Source organism: Cloeon dipterum, chromosome X (assembly GCF_949628265.1).
Source record: "Cloeon dipterum chromosome X, ieCloDipt1.1, whole genome shotgun sequence".
Lineage (NCBI taxonomy): Eukaryota > Metazoa > Arthropoda > Insecta > Ephemeroptera > Baetidae > Cloeon > Cloeon dipterum.
This window is the reverse complement of record NC_088790.1, coordinates 21,665,804-21,691,531: the sequence shown is the minus strand read 5'-3', so window position 1 is coordinate 21,691,531 and position 25,728 is coordinate 21,665,804. Positions and strand designations below refer to the sequence as shown.

At 37.5% G+C, this 25,728-nt stretch overlaps 1 non-coding gene across 1 annotated transcript; it reads left to right on the top strand.

Annotated features, from left to right (window-relative positions):
- The first annotated feature begins 13,902 nt into the window (after nt 1-13,902).
- On the top strand, nt 13,903-14,064 carry LOC135947583 (U1 spliceosomal RNA). The gene has a single exon (XR_010575670.1). It is a non-coding gene; the product is annotated as a U1 spliceosomal RNA (small nuclear RNA).
- The last annotated feature ends 11,664 nt before the right edge of the window (nt 14,065-25,728 follow it).

Sequence of the window (25,728 nt, the reverse complement as noted above, 5' to 3'; positions counted from 1 at the left end):
CTTTGGCTCAAACTCAAGCATGAAAATTATTGTATCGCTCTCATAGTCCAATTCATGGTCTTTTAACTGAAAAAGAAAAAAGCATAAATTTGTTTCATTTGAACTGGTTTGATTTTCCTTCATGGCGAAGTTGTACAATTTTTTGCATTAACTTTTGCGGTTGAGGAGTGATTTCAATAAAATATCAAGTTCAAACGAAGCGCGAGTCGGGGGTGGTCGTCGAGAGCGGCAGAGGGTGAAATAACCATCACCGCAAGTTACCGGAGCGAATCATCCTTTCATCGATTAGCTTTTTTTCATGTATATGTGATGTAGAAGGTGCGCTGCTTTTTATCCGAGCAGGTGCACCCTAGCTGCTCTTCTTGTGTCGAGCTTTCCTGGCGGATGTGGAGAGGAGCGAGAGCTAAATTTATAATTTTTATGCAAGACTGAGCCCGAAGACGGCCTTTCGGATTAGTTTTTTAGATGTAATGCACCGTCAAGAACGGTTCAAACAGAATTTTGATTGATAAAGGACACGTGTTCTTCCTGATTATGGTAATTTATATAACTCTGGAAGATCAGTTTGACCGAATGCATAACTTCTGCTGCTCTTGCACTTATCTGGGTGCACAATGTGCCATAAAATCCGCTTAAATCTGGCAAAGCGCGGTCCATTTGGAGAGGATAAGCGAACACCTTTCCTCTTTTCAGTTCAGCACAGCGTGAAAACTTGTTCATAATATTATTTTTAAAGCTGCAGAGTGCGCGAGTATGAACTTCCTCTGCAGTCTGCACCGTTTATGTGTATTTTGCAGGAAAATGAATGGAAGGGAGCCAATATAATTTCAGCAGGCTGATCCTCTCTTTCTACTGCTGCACCTTTTTATCCGCAAAGAATAAACACAATAATGAACTGTCAGCGAAAACATGAAATGGAGCAGCTGCTGCCGCTGGCAGACTGCGCTACTTGATGATGTGTTTTCCTCTTTTAACAAAGTATATACGAGTTTTTCCCCATGCTGCGGTTCCTTTTGAGTGTATTCCCTTCCGTCTGCACCTAATCGCATCAGCTACAAAAGCAAAATATTTTATCTCTGCGGCATCGGGAGTTGGGAGAGTAATATATCTTGAAATTTCATCTCTCACAACTTTTTATCACGGTTATTTTCGTCCATGCGGCTTTAATTTTTTTTACGCAATGAAATTTAATATCTGTAGGAAAAACACAGGGTAATTGTTTGTGATTTTTATTAGTTCAGGGAAGCGGCCAATTTAATCTGTGCCCGGTATAATTAGCTGCAAAAATGAAAAGCAATAATTTGAAGGTAGATTTAATTTCCAAAGATTACACCTAGAGCTATGATTAAATTGTCACTGAAGCTACGATGAATGTGTATAAGAGATTTCAATTAGTATTTTTAATATGATAAGCGCCTAGGATTGGAACAATTAACAACACAAATAATAAGATCTGAGGCGATTTTCCTTTTATTTTTTGTTAAATTTGTTAATACTTTGATATGTGACTGATTTCGATTTGGTTAGAAGCAAATATTTTTATTTTTTCGTTGAAATCAGCTCGTTTTCTCAATTTTCAATGCTATCTTTTTTAGCCAACGACGAATTCGTCAAAACTGAAACAGGATTAAAATAAAACGGATTCAGTTCGAACAATAGAATCATTTCGCGCTCATTATTACGTCGTTTTATAGTGCAGACGCACTCACAATTATTTGAAGCAAGTATGAAATATGTATTTGATGGCTTTCGCGCCACCTCCGTGAAGTCATTATCCGCCCGAGAGAGACAAAGTGCGTCCGCCGCGCATTAATAAGCTAGTGAGCTGCATTTGAAAGAAAACCTGTTTGTTATTGTTTCGGGCGAGTGTACACCGCTTGTGATTGATTGAGGCCGTAACAGAGTTTGAATAGCTCATTTCTGGCGGCGCGCACCTCACAGACACAATCAAGGGAGCAGAGAGAGTCCATTCTTTTATACAACGCGCGCCATGCGGCCAACAACATCCCGAGTACACGACACGTGCATAACCAAATACACATATATACACACGCAAATCAAGTTTATTTGTACCAACAAGGCTTGTAAGTCGAACGCTGTTAATTTGCGTGTAAAATTTAACCTGACAGGACGTGTAAAATTATATAAATTAATTTCCAATCCAAAATCCCTAGATTGCAGACAAGTTTTGATAAGATTTTGTGTGCTTATTTTGTTTTTATTTGCAAAACAGAAAGCAAAATGGATGGGCACCGGTCTAAAATTTCGGCCATTCAAGGACAGTGTGTCTTCATCAGCTTCCATAAGAATAAACCAGAATTAACTGGCGAGATTAAAAATATTTATTCGGAGAATTTGATAAGTCTCAAAGGTATAACAATATTGTAATACCATGAATGAGTAATTTTCAATGAAAAGGAATTTTTGGCTACTGCTGGGAGTTGCACAGTGAACCAGTGAAGTGACACACGATATTTTTTAGTCTGTAAAATCATATGGTCTGACAGACTTGAAATCACATCTCGAAAGCATGAAATTAAGCCATTGGGCAAAGTAAACGCAGATTTGAAATTATAATTCAGCTGTCCAGGCGAGCAGACTGGGAGTTGTCAAGGCGCGAGACAATCGCCAATCAATCTCGGCGACGTGAAAAGCATTCCTCGTTCTGTATTCTCAAGGAACACCTCCAGATTGAAAAAAGGGTCATTTTTAAGATACATATATGTATGATCTTAGATCGCTGAAAAGTCGGGATTTTTAAAAAAATTTCACGTGAACTTTAAACCGCAAACTCATCGGAATGAGAATAATATAATGGGATCGAAAATTGTATTTTAAAATCAGTTCATGATTTTCCCTTTCGCTATAATGTTAGTAGGTTTTAACAGCAGCTAAAAATATTATAATTTAAACGCAATAATTTGATACAAAAATTGCTTCCGTTCTTGGGTAAGTCGAGTATCTGCGTCTTCAAATTGAATGTAAGCACCACATAATTTATTCCAACTACGAACTATAATGGGAAGGTGTGAAGCTTGTGACAAAAAACAGTTTCTTGGAGGTGTTCAAAATCCCTCAATCCTCGCGTGAGGCGTTTTCGTGAAGGCGATGTTCTGATTTGATGATGATTGATGGCTCCGCTCGTGGGGAGAGACACTGAAATATCCTCTACAAAAGGCTCCTCTCAATAAAATAAATACCTGCGTTTTGTCTCTCCACTCGAGGGCTGTGTGTATATAAAATATTGCTGCGCGAGAAGAAAAAGGATTGTTCGTTATAAGCGAGTGCACGCGGGAAATGATCATTTCTGTTTTGAAGGATGGAAATATATGTATCGTTCGGATATTTTTATTCTCGCCAGTTGGCATCCCGCGTATTGAAACGAGAGTTTACGACCTGTGCCTTTGTTTGAATGCAAGACTATTAAGGCGGAAAAATAACAATGAGTCCATTTGTACCGCGTGTATCGCTCTTTGAACTGTGGGCCAACATTTTTCTACAGCGGATAATGCATAATATCTCTCACTATTATGTTCAATATGGATGCGCGGTGCTTCATGAAGCACAGTTCCAATTAAAGTGAACGACCGTTTTCCTCGCTTAATAGTGTCTAGGCAATGCAGTGTAGGAGTACAAGTATTTCAACCTAAAACTGGAATGCCTTAGAAATGGTGTGTACAAATAAAAAGGGGGTATTAAAAAGAAGTGCAAGCAGGATGGAAGTTTTTCTGTGCGCAGATAAATTTAATTTTACTTTTTCTCGACTGAAAGGAATTTCTTAAGGTTCGTTTTAAAACGGATTTGAAATGATCACGACTGAAGAAACCTGAATAATATATTTTGCATTTTGTAAAAATGGATTCGTTTCATTAATTCAAATGATTTTTCAACTTTCTAGCACCCTAAGATATTGCTAAGAACAATTCAAAGAAACAAATGATGAAATTTTGTCGCTCACCAGACGAAAATTCCTAAATTCTTTATAATTCACAGAATTCATTATTCAGAGCATGAAAAATTATGTTGTTTACCTGAAGTTAATTTTCCTTGGCTAAACTGACGATTTTTCCTAATCTCAAATTTATTATATTTTAAAATAATTAAAAACCTCATCCATATATTTATTTTAAAGGAAATTCTGATATTTATTATGAAAAATTCAATCAGCTGCTGCCCAATCTAAAAGAATTCCATGGCAAATTGCCGTAAAATACGTTTTCATTCTAGGATTTATTAAAAGGAGAAAAAATAATGACATAAATTGCAAATTAATTAATTTTATCTTGATACAGTTTAACCGTTGTTTGTCTCAATTTTTTAAACTTACGCTCATCAGGATTTAATTTTGATACATTCATGGAAAATGGCCAAACTCTAAAGTAAAATAATTTCAAATAAGTTGCAACTAAAATCAACTTAGCAGTGTTTAATAGTTGGAATGGAAAAAAATCTTGTGTTTCAAAATTAAATGCACTTGAACCTTTTTCACTCTCCCTTTCCGCTTAGTTTGTCTCAGATGCCTAGAAAGGGCCACACTTTGTGCTCAAACGTTGGAGAAGAACGGGAAATCATTGTGACACGTGTCTTTTTGCCAACAATTCAATTTAGGAATTTTATTAAATAATAGCAGGCGGTGATTATTGTACTATTTGATGAAGTACTCGTAAAAAAATGGAAAAAAGATAAAAGGACGGAAGTGGGAAAACCGGCAGCAGCAGACGATCGAGAGGAGGAGTGTTTTATTTCATTTTTGGCAAACAAACGTGTCAAGTTTCCTGTCGATTGTTTCCTCTCTTTCTCTCTTATGATCAAACACGCGACGGAACGAAAATGCCGCTTCGTCAGAGAGCAGTTGATAGGCGAGTATGAAATTTGATTATTTGGCCGATGCGTGCAGCTGGAAGGATGCTGTGGTCTCCTCAGCCGTAGGATCACTTTAACGATGCACTCTGCGGTTTTTATTCATCAAACGCACACACGATCCCCTTTATGACTCTATCGATCAGGCGAGTGGGGCATGCAGGAAAATTATGCCTGTCGTTTCATTATTTGCTCGTTATAAGATCGAGTTTCAACGCGCCGCGCGCAGCTCTTGGTCGGGAAAATTGTTCACGGGTGATTTTTCATTCTTGGGAGAGCGAAGGCGAATGCAGTCACTCTCTCGACTTGAGATGCTTGCAACTGAAATTGATTATGAAAAGCACAAGAAGGAGCGTTTTGTTATTATATGAACGGTGAGGAATCAGAATGGCATCTTTTTCTTATTCACAACATCATACTTTATAAATTATACACATACAAAAAGGTTTCGTCAGTCTTACACTCTGAACAATTTAATTTACCTCTGAGTTTGTGAGAGGGAAAATAAACTAAAGGAAAAATGAAACTGCGCAAAATGTCACGACTGGAGTTTTGAAATAAAATTTTTCAGGGTGTTCTCTGGACTTCGAGGAAACTCACTGCTTTTGCTCCATGTTAAATTAAATTTATTATGTTAAGAAGTCAATAAACGCCTTGCCAAACTTTAAATTAGAAATTGTATGAACTGACCAAACAATAATCTGCATCATGACAATATTTGAAAGGTCTCAATGTATAGGAGAACGCGTTCGTAAGTGATGCATGGAGATAATATAAAACTTGGCACGTCAACGTAACACGAAAATGAGAGCCACCCGCGCCACAATTTGAGCCCGGTCCGTGAGCCTGCTTTCAAGAGGAATGGAGGTGACCGAAAAAGCATCTCGAATTTCAGACAATCGATCACGGGGCTTGCTGAAGCAGTCAATAGGAAATTACATAATTATGTGTCGGGCGGGATGCACGCCGGAAAAAATGTTCCCAGCCCAGCAGCACACAAAGTGCACTGCGCGCGTATAATAATAAATAATAAGTTTCCCACTCAATAGATTATCATGTCAAGGCATGACAATATCAAAAGTGTGTTGGCTTCATATTTTGGAAGAAACCTAACCTAAAGCTGCGACGACCGGACTGAGGCTTAGGACGCGTTTTGTGCTCACTTGTGAGTAAAATAGGGTCTCGATTCTCGATAAATGATGCTACGTGAAAGCAAAAGTGAGAAGAAAATTTATACAAAAAAAGTTCCACACGTGTTGTGCTAACGCAGAACGAGGCATAACTAGAAAAGTGTGCGGTTTTACTTGACCATATTAAATTATGGAAGACCTTTTAAAGTAATCAAACACTTACAAACTTTTTGAATTAAATTGTGGGCAGCAAATTTTATATATTTTATTTTTTATTGGATATTGGTTAAATAGGAAATTAACGAAGACTTTTTTGAATAGCCCGGTTTTGTTGGTTCGTAAGTCTTAAATAGATTTGTATGTTTAATAAGGTTTGTATACTATCGTCTGTAGCCCAATTCATACACAATATTTGCTTAAAATTGCATTTTTCTTGAACATATATCTGTCATTATTTCAAGAATTTTATCTACTTGAAGAGGAAAAAACTGTGTTTTCCTCATGATTCTCATGAATTTTATACAGTTTAAACCGTGGAAATCTTCTTAATCTTATAATTATTTGGATAAAATCAACCATGGTCAAGGGAAATAAAAACATTAAGTAAAATTGTGGTTACCGCGAATATTTAACAGTTTTGTTTAAGGTATCAACGGTCTGAAATTTCATCATTGGTGCACATATTACGGTCCCCTTAGTTAAAGAGTCGACCGTTTAAATTCCACAGTTCTCAATTCAAAAGTAACAAGTCTGCAATTGTATAGCTTGAAGAAATTTTAAGAGTATATAATTTTACAGATGGATTAAAGCTTTTGTTGAGGCCAGTGACCGCGGATGGAGACAAGCAGCGTAGGCGCTGAAAGGTGAATATTTATTATGTTCATTGCGCTTCTTTCATTAAGAGCTGGGTGAATGCAGAAACTGTCTAGCACGTACAATAGCGAATGTTATTTAAAGACATTGCAGTGATTGATGGACTGACACGCTGACACTTATTATAAATAATTAATATCACAAAAGCGGCTTCGGTTTTGTTCTTGTCGAGGTGGAAACTGGGCACCAATTCTCGAAATGTTTTCACGCTAGCTGTTGCAGTCGTGGTTATCTTTGGTTGTTATCTCTGTCTCGATTTCGCTCTCTACACAACGCTTATTAAATTCCCCAGGAGTGCACTTCGATTTTTTTTCGTCTATTTATTTCGAAGATATCGATCGGATGGGGATTCCTGCTCGTCGCTGCGCTTTTACGTGTGTGTTGGAAACAATAATTATATCATGCTCGACGCGCAGACATGCTCAAATAAAAAAGAGCCTGAGAAAAATCACTCACGCGGTCGAGAGGCGAGGCAAAGGGTTGAAGAAAATAAAATGGGCACGTATAGGAAAGGCTAATTACTGTTGTTCCGAGTGCATCCCCTGCAAGCCTTGGAATCTGGCGTGTGTTGTGTGCTATTGGACCGCAATAAAAATTCCTAATTGCCGAGCCCAGCTTTAATTTTATAATGTGCCTTTTGTAATAAAATTAAAAACACCGTGAGGAGATATAGAAACACCCACACCTTGTATTTATTGTTCGGGCAGGCGTGTTTATAAACACACTATACACAAAATAAGTTTTATTGGCGTTTCCTAATTTACTCCTAATATTTCTCTCCTTCAAACGGAAAGCAATTATACGCAGCTGCTTTTAGCACAAGCTCTTCATGTTTGATCAAATTGAATTAGAGAAAATTATAGATTTGTGCATCGATAAGTCGCAGATTAATTAATTGTAACATGCCGAAAGAAAAATATTATCCGTGTATATAAAATAAAAAAGAGGAGATTGTTGCGTGTGCTCCTTTATTATATTGATGTGCGTGGGATCAGATTAGGGGGCATAATTATGTTTTGGTCGGTAAATTTTTTTTCATCGCGCGGAGATTCACGAGCCCATTAATTATTAGACGCTTTACTCAAAATATTTTAATTAAAATTCCCCAAAAATGCGTGCCTGTGCCTTTTCGTGATTTTCCGGATAAACATCATTTTCTTAATTTTAGAACGAAAATTGTAATTTGATTTTGTTCAAGGCACGCACCTGTGTTGTCATAAATACCATAGCTTTGCAACAAATTGGTTACACCAAGGTCAGCATACTTATATTATTTTCTATTGATTATTAGTTTTATGGCAAAGGATCGAAGAGAGGTTTGCTAGCCGATAATTCCTCATTCCACTCACAAGAAAATTAACAAAGCGAGACATTATGATATAGGTAAAACAAAATAATAATCCCAAATAGCATTGATATGATTAAAGTATCTTGCCCAACAAATGGTTGAAAAAATGAAAATTTAATGAAATTCTGTCATTTTTTCCCTTGACAAATTTCCTTGACAAATTTTAAATTTTCTACTATTTTGCTTATTCTTATGGGCCACCAGAGTAACTTAAATAAATTGCTGTTGTTAATTTTTTAAATTGAAGTAAGAGAGTAATAGGAAATCAAATAGCAGCAGCAACGTTAATAAGTATCATGCTCTAATTATTGACTTTGGTGATGCGCTACATTTCGATACATCATTGGGGTCACGCACTTTTCCTAATATAATGGAGAGAAACGCGCATATTTTGATCAAGACAAGTAATGAGTTCTAGAGAGAAGCTTCTTTTGATAATGAAAAATTGTGGCCTCTCTCGTTAGCTTCTCAGCAGTTTTGTAATTACTAATTAAGACGAGAAGTGTTTATATGCTTTATAATTGCCTCAAAAAATTTGTGATGCGTCGCCAGATAGTGAAACGGAGATGATGAGCTGCTTTAATTAAAAACTAACAAAATTAGAGGCTGTGGATTTGAGAGAAACTTCACATTTTCAATCAAATAAATGATAGAAAATTTCCACAAGACAAAGCTCTAACGAGCCTCCTGGTGGTTTCGATTAGCGCTCGCCCTCCTGCTGAAGTAAAAGGTTTAACCCTCGCGGCCAAATGTTAATAAGGGGGTGGAAATCAAATAAACACCGTATCGTTTTCAGCCGCATACGAATTACAATTATCATACTTTCTGGGGGGTGCTGCTGGCTAACCGCGCGTGCTGCGTTTTTCTCCGAACCTGATTAATCACAGAGACAGAGGAGCGATATTAAATTTTAAGCCCCTATTTTTCACACGAGCTTTCCACTGCACGACAGTCCAATTTGCTTCGTAGGAACGGTATTAAGTCCCTCGATCCCTTGTGCTGGGTGCACCATATGTGTATTACTTTTGATTTTAGTAAATGAGAAGGGCTGTCCTCGGTTGCGTAGATGATGGATATGTTCTCGGAACACAACTGCCATAAATTTCATTCTATTTGGTCAGCTTGAATTTATCTCGCATTGAACGGATGATCATTAGCGTCTTTTATCTTTTTTCAAGTGGGAGTTCTGGCTTCCACGCGGCGCTTTCAGCTGGTTAACGAGAAAAATGACACCTCCGCAGCTTTGTTCACGCTAGAAATGCTTGGGACAATATTTCCCTGATGACATGAAAAATCGAGAGAGGCGCGCCTTACATATACTATATGAAGGTATTGGACAGCCACCGTCAAGGGAACATTAAATTAACTCTCTTTAATTTATGCAACGCAATAAAGTTATGTGAATCACTCATATTCTATTCTCTCGACGATTCGAAAGACGAAAAAGTTAACCTTTTTTAACCAGAGACGAATTTTCTCGATTATTTCATCCTTTGGACTGGAACTGATGTGCGACATGCAAAAGTCTGCGTTGTTTATGACTTGAATTAGCGTACATGTGGGTAAAATTCCAAATTGGTATTGACTTTCAAATGTATATCCTGTCCACACCCTTAAATGATAGGCATTTTCTCTCTTTCAATCGCCATATTATTGCGATGAACACCTGTTTTTAAGACTACAAATTCTACCATTTTTCTAACCTACCTGCTTCTGTGTGCCAAGGTTCAAATTAACTACAGAATATTGAAAATTAACATAGAAGTAACTTCAAAAAAAGTAGCTCGCGAAGAAATTAGAATAAAAAGGGGATTTATTTGCCAAGATAAAGCAAATCGGCGATTCGAGGTGTTTCGTTTTGCATAAAATAAATTCGTCTGAGAAGACGGTGGGTTTTGAAGAGGGATTCAAAGGAGCGAGATGCTATCTTCCTCTCGATCGCCTCGCCGGGCGCGTATATATTATTATTATTACATGCTGGCTGCCTGGCTGGCTGGCGAGGAAGAGGAGAAAAAAGCAGCGACTCGGCTTTGCTTCACCTGCCCGAATAATGATCCGAAAGCAGCTTGCTGCTTAGTTAATAATATTTTCAAGATCACGAGCCAGACTTTTCTCAGCTGCATTCCACTCTAATTGAACTACTCGATCCAAACAGCGCCATTCAAATGCAAACAAAGGCCGTTTTCTCACAGTGAAATTTTTCAAAAATTATTTTGCCGAGCGACTGTATGTCCCCCGCTGCTACTGCCGCTGATTTTGTCTCCGATGTGTCGCACCTCCCCAGCCGAGAAGCAACTCTCCAACGGCGTATGATTTAATTTTGCTATTTCCACACTCATTGAAGAGTCAAAGGAAACGCGTGCGGCGTACGGCAGCTGGAGGTATACAGAAAAAAATAAAAACCCACCTTTTAATTTGTAACCGCTGTACATTGAAGAGCCGGGTGCGATTTTGATTTGAAAAATCCTCGATAATTGTTTATTCTTGCTAGTTGTTACAACTATATGTATGACTTTTGTTACTGTAATAATCACATGTAATTTTTTTCGACTTAACTATTAAACTTGCTCACAGCATTGTAAAAAACGCAAAGCTGATAAGAATCAGCATAATTATACGTTTAAAGCATGTATAAATTCAAATTTGTTTCTCTCTTACTTCTTACTCGTATTCTGCGCACAAAGGAGGCATTATTGTATTATTCCAAGTCACTTTTGAAGGGCAAATTATTTCGGGTTAGAGGTCTGCGTTTCAAGTGTGCTGTTTTCTTACTCACTTTGGTTATGGAAGAAGAGGCCTTTATGACTCCATCAGATTTACTTTTGATAAGACGATTACTGACGTCGTCCACACATGAGTGGCGCGGCGTTGAAGCGAGAATAAAACGAGCACAAAGCGCAGCTCTTCATTCAAATCGCTTGTGTACTCTTGTGATCCGTGCACGTAAGCTGTTCGTCTGCTGGAAGCGCAGGAACAATACTATAAAAATATCAAATTCCACACTCCATTGAAATGCAATTATTTCGTCCCTAGGCCAGGAGGACGGTTTATTTTTTTGTCTGGCTGGAGCGGCAAAGACGCGCATTTCCTGCTCTCAAATTCAACCACGTGCGAGTGCCAAGGCATAACCAAGGATAATAACGTCGATAGAGCGGAAAACATGATCACATAATGTAATAATGTTAAATTCGCTATATTTGGTCTACAATGTTAATTCTCTGCGACATTTAACGTTGCATTGGATTCATTGGCTTATGACGAAATGCAACTCCTCCCGCAGTTTCAAAGAACTCAGTAGTTTGGGCATATTTAGGGGCATTTTTTATATTAAATGACGTTAAAATTCCAATTTTATACCCGTATAAGAGAATTTTGGTAGATAAGCTTAAGCCGGAAAAACAATTCAGTGTGCAGAACAAGCCAAATTTTTGGGGCTTCACGTTCGACTAGACTGCAAGTGGGATGACCATGCGCAGTACGTTGGTGGCCGCCTGCACACTACGGTGACGATGTTGAATGGTCTAAAGGGGAATGTTGATGAAAAATTTTTATTATGTGTGTATTATGCTCATGCTTATTCCATTATGTCATATGGTATTGTAATCTGGGGTGCAAGCGATGGGGCGCTGCGGACTGTATTCCTGGCCCAGAAGCGGTTGATTCGTGCCCTGGCGGGCGAGAGGTACTGGAGGGGGTTGACGCCGCTATGTTCTGCGAGACCATTTTTTGAGCGGTACAACCTGCTTCCAGTGTTTTCAGTTTATTTGTTTGAAGCATGTAAATTTGTTTAAAAATACCCCGCCTATTTCAAAAAGACCAGGGACGTGCATGGGTACACAACGCGCCGCATGCCTGAATTGTATATTGCGCCTCAGACATTAATGATCTCGCAGCAGAATCCATTTTCCAGTGCTGCAAATTTGTACAATGCTTTGCCACTTTCACTGCGGCTCGAGCCACAATACGATAAATTTGTGTCAGCCTTAAAAGAATTTTTGTACATAAAGAAATTTTATGATTGTGGTGAATTCTTGGCATTTGTTAAAAATTTAGGATTTTTGTGTGTAATTTGTTTGTGCATTGCAATTGGGGGGCATATATTTAGAATTGTAACAAAATCTGATGTATGACCTCGCCAAAAGACAATAAAGATAATAATAATAATAATAATTTTGTATAGATCTGGAACAGAAAAAAGAAAATCTCAAAATGGAATACGATATTTTTCTAACATTATGGAATGCTCACATTTTGGATTAAACACTTAAAAAATTTACAATTAATTCTTCTATTCATTAACTGGCTTGAATAGATTAAGAATTTAATTTCCCGTACATCAGTTGCCAGGGTAAATTTCTTACAAAGTTACTCATCTATTTGATAGATCAAATAAAAAATTAAAATAAAATTTGTATTTGAATATTCAAATAATAACAAAGAGTTCAGTAAAAATTAAACATTTTTCTTCAAAATTATTAATCTTTTTCTTATAAACTAGCAGCCCAATTTAACGAGATAAAATACTGTCCCTCATGCCTCATGCCGTTTCTTCCAATTGCCAACAGAGTTGCTACCTATATAATGATAATGAATAACGAGTTTTGTCAAATCAGTGCTGCTCTAATTTATGTTATCTTTATGAAAATGTGACCATTATAAAAATAATGTATGTGTAAATGACAGCTTGATTGCTGGTCTTCGCTCTCGACTTTTTTCAATGAGAGCCTCGGGGACTTTTACCAGCTCGCTTAATTTTTCATTCAGCCTTTCCGCTGCTCCACGCGCGTCCTTTTATTATGATTCGGCTCCGCGCGTCAATATTTGAGCATGTTATTTGCGCCTCCTTTGCATAATTTATCGATATTTACCCGGCGGAGTGTTTGATTCTAATAATAGCTTGTAAATATTTGAACAAAACATTTTTGACGCGTTATAGGACGGTATGAAATTGCCTTGTTGTTTTTTTACCCATAAAATTGTTCCCAAACACTGAGATTTCGGAGTAAAACAATTTTCAGAACTTATTTTATCATTAAATCGATATTCGGGAATTGGACCGTATCCGCAATGTCCAGGAAAAGGAAAAATATAGAGACTAATTTGCTCTAATTTATTAGATCAGATTATGGAAAAACTGACGCTGCTAAAGGCCAATTTCTAATTCATTAGAAATTAATTTTTAAATAAATTATTTTCCATAATTATTGTAGATTATGCATTTCGCCTGAAAATTTACTTTGAGAGAAGCAGCAAAATTTTTAAAAATTGAAATTATAGATTTAGTGTTGCACGCATATTATTGCGTAATATTTCGTATTTCGCATCATCTATATCTTTATCCAACACATTTAGGATCCCGATGACGTCATGAGTTTAGAAGAGTGAACTCACCAACAGCGCTGCCAGCCGTGATAGACAGCGCCAAAAGCCGGTAGCGGTCATCCTGGAAGCAGCGCTAGAAATCACTTGTGAAACAACACTGTTTTTAGCAGAAATAAAATACTTAACTCATGCCAATCAGAATTCGTTGCATTACATAAAAGGCCAAAAACTGTCGCATACGCGTTTCTTTAGTTGGGAGGAAACGAAGTGGGAGTGGAAACTAAGCAGGCTTAAACAAAGGTGAGCGGGCGCGACGTGAAGTGCGAGAGCGCCGTTCGGCCGGGTCTTCTCCCGTCAGTTACGGAACTCATACTTACCTGGCGTAGGGGTTACCGTGATCATCAAGGCGGTTCCCTCAGGGTGAGGCCCTTCCATTGCACTACGGTTGGGCTGACCCCTGCGATTACCCCAAATGTGGGTAACTCGGGCGCGTAATTTTTGGTAGTGAGGACTGCGTTCGCGCTGTCCTCTTATAATAAATCAATAATAGCCCTTTCCCCCAATACACAGACATGTGGAGCATGGACTAAAACCCTTGCTCTGCAGTCTGCCAAGAGGAGAGTAAAGATTTACTCTCCTTAGTCTGCCATGATCATTTCCTGTGAGATGAATCATGCTCCCCAACCCTGGGAAATTTAAACCCCATTATCTAGATGATAAACACAATGATGTGCGTAGATCAAATGTTCCCTGAAAAAGGGCTACCGTTACTATGTTTTTTCGGGCAGTTATCTTGAATTTACACATGGATTACTGAAATGTTATCAACGGTCCCAAAATTGCAAAATATGTAAGCTAATTTAACACTGTCGTTCTAACAATTTGATTTAGTCCCAAATTATGCAGACAATATTATTTAAATTCAGGCTATAACTATCAAGAAAGTATTCCATGCAGACTAAATTATTTAATTTTATGAAAATCAATTTTCAAGTTAAAAATAAAATAGCTATCAAAATATCATTGTTGTATAAAAGTGGAATTATTTAGCATGCTATGTGAAATGATGTTTTCTAATAACGGCACACACGTGAATGACTGACGTGTGTACCTCCGAGAAGGATTTAATAACTGCAACTTGTTAATTTTCCTAAGTTTTATGAACTGTTGGACTTGAAGCTTTGTTTCATCTTCAAACAAATTAAAAACCATTTAATCGCATTAATTTATAATAATTTAAACTACATAATAAGCTAAAGCAAAGTGAAATCGATTCTTTCATACAAAAATATTCTACACTAGATTTAGTTATCATAATTAGTTTTACATTTTATAATTGATTGCACTGCTTTTTAAACAATAAGATTTTCACGTTCCCCAAAAAAGCTTTTCCGGACATTCTACAGGTGGCATGGGTTCATTTAGCGTGGCAAGTCACCTTCGATACGCAACCACCTTCAAAGGGCAGGGTAAAATTACACCTTCTTAACGCTTTTTTTTCACCATGCTATAGCCGCATTATTTTTTCTTGTGTTGCGCGCGATTCGCTCCGTTTGCTTCGAGGCGAGATATTTTATTTCCCTCTCGTGCTTTGTCACTTGCGACTGTTCCCTGGCCCACACTGTCTGTTGTTTCGGCCTGCACAGATTCTCATCAGACAGCAATTATTTCGCACAAGAGAGCCAAAATGTTCCAAATGAGGGATTACAACAAAACGGATTGCACTTTTTTTGCTTTAAATGTGAGTTTGATGAACTGTAAAAAAGTTGATGAAATTACAAACGGACGATTCGATACTAATTGAAGGAAATAGGTTGATTTTATTTTCAAATATTTAAGTTTTCCATAACAAATCCTATTGCGAGCAGTTAATTTATATCTAAATTACAGGGAACAATGCGTTTTGATGAATTAAAAGTTAAAAAACCAAACCCAAACAAGTTGATATTAAATATTTTCAGAGAGTATATTCAGCACTAAAAAAGATGATTTAAAACATAAATGTGACGAAATACTATGGTGAATAATCACTCACTAGGATTTATTTTCCCTATATGTGTACGCCTGACTAGATTCAATTTCTTCTTGATCAGTCAAGGGAAAATCAGTCTAAATTATTTCGTAAATAATCGACTGATTCTCAGTCCATTTCCTCGTGTTCTTCAAGCTAATGTGTATACTGTCAGTGAGTGCCAGGCAAACAAATAAAATAAAAAGCGGAGCATTGGGAATTACGTGTTTGAGAAAGCAAAAGCGTGGCAGACTCCCGCTGAGCGCGACCAAAGCAACCCTTTGAGTCGAATTGTCAGTGTTTTCATGCTATGTGTTTCACTCCAGGCACTTTCTTGCACCATTGCTTAGTTACAACTAAAAAATCGCGTACAAATAAAAATGAGATTGACAACTCAATTCATTTTCTTGCATACACACAGACCACCATAAATTCATAATAACATTGTCAACTCACGATTCAGAACTCAATTCTTACACTTCATTTTTCTATTCGTTAAGTTTAAGAATCAGATTTAGAATTAGAAGTTAAAAAAGCGGTGCTTAAATACCGTCAAAAAATCAGATCAAGTTTTAATTCAACCTTTGTGTAAAATTTTACCATGTTTTTTTAACTTTTACTATTAATTAAAATTTTTATTTTAGATGAAGCCAATTTAACGTGTCAAGTTACTGGTTTGTCCAGTCCAAGGCTGGGTCAAATTCAAACATTTACGTATGACCATTTTTAAATGGTCCATAAATCAATATAAGTTCAACGTGTGTAGCGCGCAGCTTCCTCAATCTTCTCCTTAAAAACGAATTCCCATGGGCGAAAGGAAGCTTCCCTGCAGACACATACGCTCACACTTCTTATTCTGCTCGGCTACCGCACTTTCCGAACATTTAATGTTAACAAAGGCCGCAGAGTTAATATTCCATGCTGGCGGTGATCGGTGAGAAAATAATGCACGAGAGATCGCGTGTTTTCGGCCCTGAATTGAAAAAGTGGAGTGCTGCGCGCACTCCTGGGACCCTGAGGCCTATTTCTTCTCGCGTGAATCGCTCGCCCTGAGCTGACCCTTGGGCTCGCATCTTTCCCATTCTCACCATCATCTCTGCGCCGAAGGCCAATTAACAAACAGAAGCTATTCTAATTCCTCTCTGCGCAGCCTGGGAGAAATATTTCCGCTGGCTATTCCTTGGGCAACGCCGTTTTTTCTCAATCGCCCCGTCTTTTCGGCCGAAAATCGTGCTTTTCGTTTTTCTCAATCAAACCTCCGCGGTTTGTTTACGCCGTGATTCTAACAATTTTTCGTCTTCACGCACACACCTGGTTGGGGAATCGATTGGCGTGTGAGCATTTGGTACTCTCTAGTTGCCCCAAGCCAAACCTGTACTAGCAATTAACATGGTAAATATGTATCAGTATTTAGACATGAGAATTGATTTTTAAGTGGTAAATTACATTAAATTGTGCTAAATAATCCGAACAAAATGTTTGGCATTTTTTTTAATTTTGCCGTAAATAATTTTTTTAAGATGAAACTATGACTGAAAAAGGAATAGAATGTCAAACCTGAAAACTTAAAAAGAATCAGAGCGTACTGATAAAAATCCCAAGTGCTTTAAAATCAGCACTTAAACCATTAAAATGTTTGTTTGATAATTTTGTTGCCGTATTTCCTGGCAGTATGATATACCACAACTATTTAAGACAAAATCAAGTAAAGACACAAATATATAATAATAATACTTTAAGTAAGCTTTGAAAATTCCAAGTGATTGTTAAACAGAATCGATTTTAATTGGGTCATAGTTTATAATCCTCTCAAATGCCAGCCGCTTTGATTTGTGTCAGTTCCGAAGGTACGTATTTCAACGCGCATTGCGCGAAAGGATGATTGAGAGGCGGGAAAATGAAAAAAAGATAAGAACAGCGCCTAATTATAACTGCAGACAAATCGTGACAAGTCAATCACTCTTTATTGCCATTTCGAGAAAAATTTCCGACACAAAATTCCTTGCTCTTCGTGCACACCTGGCTCTGCGTGACGACTATTTTCTTTCTTTCTCCATCTTTATAAACTCCGAACTGGAACGGCAGACGATTCTCAAAGTTCAATAGCTCGGCTGAATCTGAAATTTTCCGATTTGCACCGAGATCAGGCTTTATCGGTTTTCTCAGATCTACGAGTTTATTAATGAACTTGAATGCACAGAGCGAATTGCAAACAATGAAGTGGAATAAATTTAGTTTCTCTTCGTTCTGTGGTCTCAGGTGTATTTTTTTAATTAATCGACTAATTAGGTCTTTTCGAGCGCAGTTCTGGTCTCAAACTACAGACTCGAGAGCTCCTGCTCCTGAGTCTAATTATTTTCTTTCCGAGAAATTCCAATGCACCTCTGTAATGCAAAGAGGAGCACAATGTACTTCAGCATTGTTTCACTACCTTTCCATGTGTATCGCTTTGCATTGACTTGTAAAGTATTTTAAAGATGAAAGAGGAGATTTTTGTTCATATAGACTCAAATTAAGACATTTCGAATTAGTTGCTTCGTAATTAAATAAATCTTTACAAAAAAGTGTAAGTTAAGAAACTTTCTTCAAAATTGATGAGGCCCAAGTTAAGTATTATTCTTGCTTTCTATTCGAGATTGAAATGTTTGTTTAAAATTTTAGTATACAACATTCTAGTGATTGCCAATGATTACTGCGTTTATCACTATTTTTTTGCAAAAATACAACATTCAAAGTAGATTTAAATGCTCCCTTCATATCAGATGGGATTGGTTATGCCATTATGCCCTTTTATGACCAGTTTTTTGTGCAGTCATAAATAGTCATTCACGTCAATTCGCTAAAACTGCCGCAATACATAGAGCGGATTGGAAAAAGGACACAAATAATGCTATGTCGTTCGGAGCGATTCGAAGAACAAACAGCTGCGGTTTTTCTCTCCCCTGAGGGAAATTTATAGGGCTGCAATCTGGTGTGTCACTAAGCAGGGGTGGCTTTCGGCCGCCTTGTTTTACACCCTCTCACCCCCTAATACGGTTTAGTCAGTCAGTCACACTCGCGAGCAGCATCTGCACACATTTGGTCGGACGGGCGGACGCGATTTTGCCATCAGCACCGTGACGAACTCAATTGCGCCCGACCGCGCGCTGACTTTTAAATTATGACGAGTGGCAGGAAGTTCTCGGCTTCAAAACCACCCCCGAGGAGTGCGTCCGGGTTAAATAAATAAGTTGAAAAATTTTGCAAAATATAGAAAAGATATTATTTAGTTAGATCGAGACAAAAAACTATTTCTATATTTGGTTAAACTTAAAATGGATTCCTTAAATTTTTTTGCTCTTTTTATTCCTGTCCTCTCGGACCGGGAAGGGCGCGCACTGCACTAGCACGAATGCTGAAACCCGGGTCCCAATAACACCGCGAACGGATAACATGGGCGCACCAGGCCGCACAAGGACCCAGCCCACTCAAGGGCCACTTGCCTCCGCACCGAGGACTGCATTGAAACTGCATTTGAAAATAGTTTAATTTACTTTATTGAATTTTAAAAAAACCCATCAAATTTAAATTCCTATTCTAATAATTGGGCCATTTATTTAAAATCTTTTTAATGGCTAAGAGGTTTAGAATAAATAAAACTTATTGGTTATATATGTTCTTTAGTTGTGAATGAATAACAAAACTTCTCGAACTCGGAAAGATTGTCTATCATTAATTCATTTGCAATAAAATAAGGAACATTTGAAATTCAGTGACACTGCTATCGTTGGATTTAATTAAGTTCTGTTTTAATTCGACACGTTGTCGCCCTTCATCCAGATTAGAAATGATCAGTCGTGACATGCTGCAGCCATTCCGTTTTTAAATATTCACCATCGAGAGCAAACGAAATGCGTCAGTTAGAGAATGGAGAATAACAATTCCAATTCGATTGTTGTCTTCAAAAAAGATCCGTTGCGAACTCCGCCTGTCAGTGAGATTAGAAATCCACGCGTTTTTTGCTTGGATCCTCTTTCCCAAACACCAAGCGCATATAAAACCAAACTAGCATAGATAATTCTACCGTGAAACTATTCTTATACACTCACGTTAGTTAGCCTGCCGGCCGCGTCTTAAGGTTTATCGCAATTTATCTGCTCCATTGTTGGCTCATCAGAGGCCGGCGAACAAATTTTTCTGCCTTTCCTCTCTTGCTCCTCTCATTATCCCGCGTTTTGTTCTTTTGTGGGGCAGACGAAAACGCTCATTGTTTTCTTGCTCACGACATTATTTTATTACTTGATCAGCAGGTCGTGATTTTGTTTCGTCCTGAGCTCAGGGGAGAGGAGCGAGTGCACTTGCCGAGTTGGCTCGCTCTATCAGATTATTGGACTAACGGCACTCCGTGCAAATAAAAATTTCGTGTGCCATTTAGGGTGAATCAATAATCAATCAAAACGCTCGTGTTCTATTTATTAGGCTTTTCACGTGTGTCTGATTGCTTTGTTTCACGCCGGATCTCGAGATATTTTGCAGTTGAACACGTCAGCAGATTTACCGCAAAAAGATTCCATCGAATCTCGTGAAAAAATATAATCACTTAATCTAAATTTTTGGTTTACCCTGTACGTATAGCCAAGTTGCAGGAAATGCGATTTTTTTATTATTCTAAATTGCTGGATTGATCTTGAGTTGGACTTTATCTCATCAGAAAAATTGGAGGAAATAATTTTAAGAGCTCATTTCATAATTTTTTAAAAGCCTTGAAAAACAAATTTTGGGGGATTTGTAAAGCCAGCAAATAGCGAATAATTTGGCTTCACAGATATAAAAATGCATCTGAAGGACGATTCAAAAGATTAAAAATGAAGGATCCGGCATCAGAAACTTGGTGAAATGTTTCCTCCAAAATGAAGAATAAAATTATAGTACCGTATTCTTTTGTGTACACACTTTGTGTACACGTGCATTTACAGAGAAATAAAAAATAGGCTCTCACCTCTCAACGTCGTTGTTCAGTACAGCACATGACTATTACATGGAATTATTACTCTTTTCTCTCGAGGCGCAGGATATTCCCATGATTAAATTTGTCCTTGATCAATTTTATAGCTTTTGTTGTCTGCATAGTTTCAATTTTATCTCCCTTATTAAAATCGGCAGACAAAATGGCGTAGCGGAAATTTATTAACAATGTTTATACGCGCGGCCGAGCGCGGTTGACTTGAGAGAAGAAGCGAGACTGTTAATTGAATTTTCTATTCACAACAGATAGGGAGAATTTTGTCTCTAATTGCCCCACGGAGCTAAAGCGAGCGCGGGCGCCGCTTCTTTTGTAATCTCGTTAAAAAGTCAAGTCCACAATTACCAGACGGGTATTTTTCGTGCTTTAAATTGGACTCGAAAGGGTCAATTAACTCTAACCGAGCTCATTTTTTGTGCTTACCAGACGATTGATTAGGATAAAGATAGGAATGATCCAACGATTTTGTTTAAAAGCCATGGGAATGAGTGCAAATTACTGCAATACGCAATAAAACGTTAAAGGGCAATAAAATCGAATTTAACACATGATCTGTAGAATTAATTTATTCCCCGTCGCCCTAAATTTTCAAATTTCCAGCGTTGAATGGCGGCGTTTGCGTGCGTCTCCAGTCAACCGCTACGTGCTGCTTTTTTGAGGTGCATCAGCAACGACACGCACACGCATTTAACACGTTTTGTTTTGTGTTTGTTTGCTCGCTTCGTTTCCTATCATGAGCACTCGCTGCTGGGCTGCTGCCGGGCAACGAGCGAAGAAATCGAGAAAAGACACGGAGTTGCACTTTCAGGCCTACACTCTTTCCACTCGCTTGATTATTTTAATAACGCAGGTGCTATTCCCTCTTTATCGTCGAAGTTGACTACTACTGACATGCAACCACCTTTTCCTCGCGCGCGATAACAGCCAGCTCCTAACACGTACACAAAGGGAGAATTAGACAAACGACCTGATAGAATTCGAGCTGAAACCTATAAACTTGGCGCATTTGAACGGGGCGTTCGTCCGAGAAGCCATTGACACTTAACAATACAAAATTAGGGGGAAATAGGAACTAGCCTTGAAAGTTTTCTCCATGCCTGTGCATAAAGGACGAAGGCTTTAGGCACTGTCCCTTTTGCTTGAAGCGACTGGACTTAAAGAAGATTATACACACGGCCATAAAATCTAATTACCGAAACTAAAAAGAAATCACATGGGGATACATTTATAATATCCCGTCAAAGCATAACTTTTGACAATAGAGAAAAAAGCTTAAGCAAACTAAAAAAATCACACTATTGTATAGAAGTACAAACAAAATATCTTCAATTGTTATTTTCATTCGAATCGTTTTGTTACGAGCTCCAGATAGATCACGCGGAGAGAATGCATTGAAGAAAAGTTTTCAAAGTCATTGTCAACTGTTATATCAGTTGACTCCATGCTATGTTATATCAGTTGACAATAGAGGAAAATATCTTAAGCAAATTAAAAAATCACACTCCCTGTAGAAGTACAAACGGCAAGTCGACAAAAAATATCTTCAGTAGTTATTTTCAAGCGAATCGTTTTGTTAAAAGCTCCTGAGAATGCTTTGAAGAAACGTTTTCAAAGTAATTATTTTACAATATTACCGTTGAGGGAAAATTCGAGCTTTTAGATTATTCGAAAATTGCCATTAAAAGAGAGTAGCTTTTTCTGTTCAGGGGCTAAATTCAGTTGTATTAAGACGATGGGCAATTAAAAATTTTCCTCGATTTTAAATCGGCTGGCAACGCTTTAGCTGGTTTATAGCCAGTTTCAATTTTCAATGGCAAAAATTGTCGTATTCACTGTTTTGATAGATTAGAGATTTGATTTGTCAATTTATTAGTTAAGGGACAGTTAATTATTCCTCTAGAAATGAAATTTTAACCAAAAATTTGAGGGCCAAGTTTTTCACCTTCATTTCTTCAATTTAATAGACAATTCATTAATGTTTTAAATGTTTTTCGATCCCTTCTGAGAGCAAAATATGCCAGTAAAAATTATTTCTACGGACATAAAAAATGAATCATTTTCAACAAGATATCGTTCTTTGTCAGTAAAATTGGTGATTTAGTCAGCAAGTACGGGACAAATATTGTCAGTTTTTTCTACAGAAAATCGGTTCCTATTGAGAAGTCAAATTTAATTTCATAAATCGTAAAAATTAGTATCTGTCAAAGCCACAAAAAATTCCACAGAGAAATTCTACCGACTTTGTTTCTCCTTGGAACGATTTGCAGGTGGCGCTCTAAGTAAGACTGCAACGCGCAATTCTCTGCTCTCCTTAATCAGCTTTTTTGTGGCAATATAGTGTTTGTGCTGACATGAAGATTTTCAACGGTTTGATTCATCAGTTTCCCGCTAGCTTTGTAGCCTTTTCTCGTAATGATTTTATTTATAATTAGGTACTAATGAGAATAAACAACAATTAATTATTATTAATTCTTTTAGCCCACAGATGATTTTCTCGATTTAGCAAAAATTTTAGATGGCGACTTTTGAGCACAGTAGGAGCTTCAAGCTATAGGAATTTTCTCAATGAATCAATAAAAATAACAGGTTTGCAAAAACCTTTTTACCACAATTGCACACATATTTGCCAACAAAAAGAAAAAAAACTACAACCCGGTCTAAGCATGTTAAGCAACAAGATGTGTATCATTATCGCAGCCAATTGATCGGCCAGCTTTATTTGGCCTGCTTAAATTATCATGTTAGAATTTTGGCCGCTTCACGTTCCAATGGCTCCGCAGCAGCTCGCGGCGGAAATTTCCGCTCGACTGCGCCCAAAAATTTGCCTCTGCGTCTTTTTTCGGGCCTTCCTCTTTTTCCAGCCGCGCCAAGCCGAACAACAGTTACCGTCGGTTTTTATTCTAAAACTCAATTCTAGTCACCTCAATTGTCACTCGATTGAATATCAAAAGAGGTGCTAAACAATCAAGGGCATTACCTGCTTATAATCGAATTAAAGCACTCATTGTTTCATAAAGGTTGATCTTTGTGGGCACGGAATCTGTTTTATGTTAACTCTCTGTCAAACACGTCAAAGAGTGCAAAGACATTTTTTTCATTCAAATCGAATGCACAGAGCTAACAACAATGATTTGTCGCGGAAATTTTCTTTGATATACTTTTCTGTTGGAATCACCCTTCTGAATTTTGTTATGTATTATTAAACCACACGCATCAGCACCTATGGTGGAAGCACTATTTATTGCGAAATTTATTTTATACTTGCTAAAATAGCATAGGTACATTACAATTCTTCTTCTTGATTCAGTTCGACAGCTTGTAATATCTCTATGCTATTTTAGTATATCATAAAATCAATTTAACAATTCACCAGTTAGTGTTCGAAGCCGCCAACAGATGGCGCCACCGTATACTTTAGTAATAAAATTAATTTTAAGGCACTTCCGCTGCGATTTCAGACTCAATCCTGCTGTTGAGCATTCTTCACTCAATATGGTTTCTTTTGATGGGTTGAAAACCAAAATCAGCCCAGCAATTCACCGTAGAAACGTTGGAAAAGATTTTTTATACAGTTTCTCAGCAAACATCCCTTAAGAAGGGATTATTATTTTGGGACATCCGGATCTGTCCTCTCATTTATATTATTGTTGACAGAGGACCGGACGCTGTGATTGGTTGTAGAAAAAGGATATTGATACATATGTATTATACAAATAATATTATTTATCATACATAAGTCTCATGTCAGGGTGAAATAATATTGTAAAATAAAAATTGTTACACTCACCGGTCCAGCTTTATAGGAGAACAGGGTGAACATAAATCACAACACTCCGTCAAGTCCGTCGTTGAACCAAAAATCTCCGATTCCAATATGATTAAAGGAAGATGGAAAATACAGCACTTCGCTGCACCACAGTATTTCTACACAAATGCGTCCACAATCACAACGAATAAAGCATATATGTAGGTATATAAATTGAAGAAGGAGAAGACACGTGAATACTGAACCAAAAATAAATCAAGACTGCGCCACTCGCCACTTTACACATACGTTGTATAATATTGTACTTATTGCTGATTGGTTGATGCTCAGAAGATGCTAAAAGAGAGGAGTCTCGAGAGAAAACTCAAATCATTTTCGTACTCTTAACAAAATTTTACAACATGCGTGAAATTTTAAATTTTAATTAAATGTCATCTAATATTATTTTATTTATATATTTGTGATTTTTGACATGTTAGCAAAAATTTCTCGGACAGCAATTCCATTTCCTATACATACGAGAAAAACACTAACAAAAGATCACATAATTATGCATGAAATAAATTTTCATTAAAATTTATTTAAAAATTTAACGAATGCACCTAATACATAATTACAAATAATACAAAATTATTATATTAGTTAGAACACTATGCCCATCCTACAACATTTCTGCTGCCTTATCGGTAATTTATGTACAATCTCTGCTTCATTTCATAAATTTTGACCGTCTTAAATACCACCAAATAGAGATTTAAATCACATTAGTGATCAATTAACATATCAATATCATCTCGATGTGTGCCAAAATAATATCCCAAATAGCTGATTCAGCAGCTTCGGAATCAATTTATTTCTATAAGGACTGCATCACACAATGATTTTTTTCTCCGGAAATACCATCACTGTGATGATGGGTTCCTGAGTTTTTGCGGACAATGAAAACCATGCCAGTGCCTGATGTGTGCGGCGAACTTGAACCAGGTACACAAAGAGAGGAGGCGCGCGTATTCAATTTTGGCTGTGCTTTGGAAATCCTCCGCGTGACACTTTTGATCAGATGTGAATGTCGGCGTTATAACGGAGGATCGCACAGCAAAAAGCACGCAGGTGACAATTGATCCGACTTGTTATGGCCTCTTTCGCGTCGTTTCACGGAATTCGGCTGAATCAAGCCCGGCCGCGTGGTTCCCCGCTCTATGGTCGTGGCATTTTTTTTAATTACATACGTGTAAAATTGAAAATTAATTGTCGAACAGAGCTTCATTGTAAACAAAGGCCGCAAACAGATGTCAGGGAACGGCTCAATTAAAAGCTGTGCGCGTGTTTGTTTTTCCAAATTGGACTTGGCGGCCTTTTCTCTAATTTATCGATAATTTATTCGTGACGGGCATACGCGCCGGGGATCGAGTTGCC